Source organism: Pipistrellus kuhlii, unplaced genomic scaffold (genome assembly GCF_014108245.1).
Source record: "Pipistrellus kuhlii isolate mPipKuh1 unplaced genomic scaffold, mPipKuh1.p scaffold_m20_p_17, whole genome shotgun sequence".
NCBI lineage: Eukaryota > Metazoa > Chordata > Mammalia > Chiroptera > Vespertilionidae > Pipistrellus > Pipistrellus kuhlii.
Genome location: NW_023425482.1, coordinates 6,213,804 through 6,218,547, shown reverse-complemented (window position 1 = coordinate 6,218,547; position 4,744 = coordinate 6,213,804). Strand labels below are relative to the sequence as shown.

The 4,744-nt window shown below is 53.6% G+C and overlaps 1 long non-coding RNA gene across 1 annotated transcript; it reads right to left on the bottom strand.

Moving 5' to 3' along the window:
- Positions 1 to 257: 257 nt before the first annotated feature.
- On the bottom strand, positions 258 to 2,070 carry LOC118720629. The gene is made up of 2 exons (XR_004988492.2): positions 1,861 to 2,070; positions 258 to 720 (listed from the first exon to the last, which is right to left on the bottom strand). It is a non-coding gene; the product is annotated as an uncharacterized LOC118720629 (long non-coding RNA).
- Between the last annotated feature and the right edge of the window lie 2,674 nt (positions 2,071 to 4,744).

Here is a 4,744-nt window from a genome sequence, read left to right as displayed (position 1 = left end):
AGAAACATTTTTACTCAATCTGATATTTTTTTAATACACATCATTAAAAAAAAAAGGATCGTAAGAGTCTAATGTCAGGCTTGCTATTGCATGACAGCGAGAAATTACTTCATTTCATATATATATATATATTATTTTCATATATATATATCCAAGCATTTACATCTTGTACCTTAATTTCTGACTCACTCGAGTTTGAAAGATCTGGACATTATAAAGGCAAACTAATTTTCTGCTGGAATGAAATGAGAAAATGAAATTTTTTTAAATTTATTTTATTAGGTAAATCCAGTAGGGACTCACGGTTAGCCCCTGAAATAAACCAGCCTGCTTCTGTTTACTTTCTCCATCTTTCGGAGCCTTAAAGTGAACACTGAAGTCACTGCATTGGTAAGCACCCCCTCTCCCCTTCTGAGCCGATGTTTGTGTGGAAGCTGTCGTCTCGTTCCCTACAAGTGGAGGCCACGGTGCTGAGGCCTGGCAGCGAGAGTTCTGGCGAGCTCCGAGCTCCGGGAACAATGCTAACTGGTAGATAAAGAGAGGGAGGCAGGACGGGAGGGACCGGACACGGGGTCGGGGCGACGCGGGAGAAAGACCACGGAGTACTCACAGGGTCCGGTGCCTGCCGCTGCCTCTCGCCTGGTCCCGACTCCAAAAGGAAATGTGGCTCTTTGGTGCAGGACCAGAAACGAACATCCAGGAAGTTGGCAAAATCACTAGCTAAACAATCAATAGAGAAAACACAATAAATTAAAAGACCATATTTTAGGGTTTTTTGTTTTTTTTCCCCCCCTTCAATAAAAAGAAAATGAGTCAAAATGGATGGGGGGGAGAGGGGGAAGAACACATTTTTTTTTTTCCTGTGACCTGAGCTGGGCCCCAGGTTAATCGAAGTTCAAATTTGATATCTGCTCTCCCGCATCCTGTAACATAAAGGATCACTGGAATGACGGTAATAAATTTAGGCTTATCTCAAACCCCGAAATTCTCTGTGGGAACCCATCCGAGTTCCTGCCGCAGATCTGAAGTGAGTTTTCCTAGGAAAATCCACTTTAAAACTCAGCGACCCCCACCCCTAATGAATGCCTTCGGTGACAGGAAATGTTAACCGTTTTAAGCGTTTTATTTGCATTTGCTCCGAAGCTGAGGGAGTGAGGGGAGAAATGTGCACGCAATGACTGACCGTGAAATGGAGATCGATGGAGTGAGCGTGGACGTGTGTGAGTGTTTCTGAGCAATGGGGTGAGCATCCTGGGTCCCGAGTTAGCCCCAGAGGCAAGTGACGGCCCCTGGAATTCTCACAGGAGCAAGCAAAACTCTGCACGCTGCAGCCGAGCCATATCTCAAATTCCCTTGTGTTGTTAATGAATTAGCTTCTCCGTTTCAGCTGGGGAGTCGGAAAGAAAGCGTCTTGCGACATTTGTGGTGCTGAGATAGGTTTTTGTGCGAGTTTTTCTCCCTGGGATAAAAAAAGGGGGGGGGGTTGTCCCCCCAAAATCAACTAAACACTGAAGCTCAGAAACACACGGAATGTGTATAAATAACATTGTCCTTCAGAAATCCACCTCGAATTTTTTTTTAAAGTTCTCTTTGATCAAAAAAAGCCGACAGAGAATTGCATTTTCTCCATTCTGTTGCATTTCACATGGACTAACACAGGCTGAGTTTAAACAAACAGATGGCCCGGGCATGAATGCTCCTTTCAGTCTGAGGGGCTGGAGGTGGGCTGGACCCGTGGCGGGGAGGGGGGTGCCGTGGGGAGGATTAGTTAGGGAGAGGGGCGAAGAGCTGCAAAGCTTGGGGAGGGGGGAAAGCTGAGACAAGAATAAACCCGCGATGAAAAAAAAAAAAGTTAACTACCCCTCCGCATTGAGCCTGAATCCTCTTGCTAGTGTGCGGTGTAACTGTTGAAATTCTTCTGCCCAGGAGACAAATGGCCTATTTTATTCAAGGGTGTCAAGTAGGGAAACAAAACAAAACAAAAGCCCTTCAGAGCATATTTTCAGAAGATAAACTGGTGCCCGATGCGTGCCCGTGAGAGGGGCTGGGGGAGCAGGGCCGCTCGGGGTGAGGAATGCCTCGCAGGAGCCGAGCCCCAGCGCCGGAGAGGAAACGGAGACAACGTGAGAACCCCGTCCCAGCTGAGGGTCTTCGGGGGCCTGAGCCGGGCCTGCTCCCGGCACGGCTCCCCGTGTGGGCTCTCAGCCACCGACACGTGGCAGGGAAACCCCCGGCCCAGGAGCCACATCGGGCGGGGGGTGCGAGAACCTGGGCGCCAGTTGTGGGGCAGGTGGACACTCTGATGTCCCTTCTGCATGAGGTGCCGTTTACACGGTGTCTCCCCGAGCTGGAGAGCAGGGGTGCTGCCTGGGCTCCGTTCCCCCGCTCCACCCCCCAACCATGCTGAGCGGCCATGACCACACCCCTGCACCTCAGGACCTTCCAGAACCCCGAGATCCACAGCCATCCTCGCCGCTGCCCCCAGCCCCGAGTCCACCTCCGGGTGTGAAAAGAGGCCCCCAAATCCCAGCCAATTGCTTGGTCGGGTCTGTTGCCTGGCTCTGGGGCCACGGGCTGGTAAAACACAGAGGGCATGGCCAAGCACGGCCTGGCACGGCCTCTCCATTTTCCTTTTCCCGCTCGCAAAGCAAGCATCCCCTCCCCTCCGTGCCCCTTCCCTCCCCAGCCCCCGACCGGCGTTAGGGAGGCAGGGAAGGAAAAGTTACAGGTCACATCGAGTAATTTATTAGCGGCGGCGCATGCCCCCGGGAGAGCGCAGTTAATTAAAGGCCCAGTGATTTCTGGAGGCTCAGAGCAGAGGAGAGGAACTAGGACACTCATGGCAAACGCCAGCCAGGCTGGGCTGCTGTGTGGACATTTGGGGGACCTCTAGCACCCCACAACCCAGCAGCCACCCCACCCCACAGCTGACAGGGTCCTGACACCGTGGTCAAAGCAAGAGAGCCTGCAGGGGAGGGAAAGGAAGAATGTTCTAGAAGGCGAGACAGCCCAGGCCCCGGGCCCCGAAGGCAAGTGACATCCACTTTTCCTTTCTCTGGTCTTTCTCCAGAGTACCAAAAATTAGCCAGGGGGGGATATGAGTGTGTGAAAAAGCATAACTTAGAGACTGCACACACACACACACACACACACACACACACACACACACACACGGACATTTTATTTTTCATTGATTTGCTTTAAATGCCAGGCTGTCTCTCCCTGCCACGGCCCTTTCTCGCACTGCATTCCCCCCTCTCTCCCAGAGCTTCCCTCCTGAATGTAAACGAAGGCATTTCCCACAGCCCTTTTGCTGGAATGTTCTAAAATGCTAGCGTCGACACATTTCTATTCCGTTTTATGGCAGAGACGTTGTTTTATGGCGCGGAGTGTGTGGTGTGTGTGCGGAGCGGGCAGGGGAGGGGGCCGGCTGCAGGGGGAGCCCCGCGGTGCCATCGGCCCCTATAAATCCTGGAAAGTGACAGTAGAGCTGGCAGGAGAGTTTGGGAAACCAACAGACAAAATACACAGCGCGGCCCGTCGGCCTCACCTTTACGAGGCAGAGAGCTTCTGGAATGGATGGGCCGGGACCTCCGAGGCCACTCATTAGGCACTTGATGAATTGGACGCGGGGCCCATGGCCCTCCTGGGGCAGAGAAATGCTCGAAAACCAAGTTTTATGAACCTAATAAAACGAAAGGGGGTGGGGGGGTGGAGGCAGGAAAATTTCAGCTGGAAGAATAAATGCAGGGAACACAGTCAGTTAACCTACTTTTAATATATTTAGAACCGTTCTGGCAGCCAAGAGCCATTCCCAAAGACCCCGTGTTCCTAATGGCAGATTCCAGCCAACAGGCCAGCGGCACGGAGCAGCGGCCGAAGGAGGTCCAGCCGGGCCGCGGCTCACCTTCTTAGGGAACAAATGACAGGTCAGAACCCCTTCACCTGCTGGCACCAGAGCCAGGGAGCGCAGGAAGGAAACGCGGCAGAGTGATGCCTCTGGGGCAGGGAGGCATTTGAGAGGATGACATGGACGCTGCCCCCACCATCCGTGATCCATGGCCACCAAAGGAAGCCATCAGCACCCACATGCATGCACACACAAACACACACACACACACACACACACACACACACACACACACGGCTGAGAATTCTAATCGTGAGCTAGAGCAAATAAGTGAGTCCCAGGCCGACGCAGGAGGGCCCTTTTTACACACAAATACCTTCGGGGATCCTAAAGCTTGGCACGGGCGCCTGTGAGGTCTGTTTCAGAGCAGAGGCCAGCACAAGCCCGGCTCCTCGGCTCTCCCGGAAGATGTGCCCGGCGTCAGGAGCGGCGAGTGGCCAGTCCGGCGGGCCACTGCCTAGTGGACCTCAGAGCACGCTTTGTGCGGGGACTTGGCCAGGCCGCCGCTCCCTTTGCTTGAGCCCCCAGAAAGCAAGAGAGCTTTGTTATCTCTGGGTCCCTGAGGCTGAGGCTGCCGGCGGCGGCTCGGAGCTCACACAGCCTCTGCATCTGGAGGGAGGACACATTTCGGCAACAGACGTGCCAGCGGGAAGGAGCAGAGCGGGGAGGGAGAGCTGCCTCCTGCCCAGCCCGATGAGGGGCGCACCAGCTCTGAGCTGGCCTCTGGCACCGAACGCTCATGTGGCAACATGTCGACAGCAAATGCTTTGTAGACCAGAATCAACAGGCTCCCTGCACCCCAAAACTGCAACTCCTAAATCCAGGAGGGAGAGT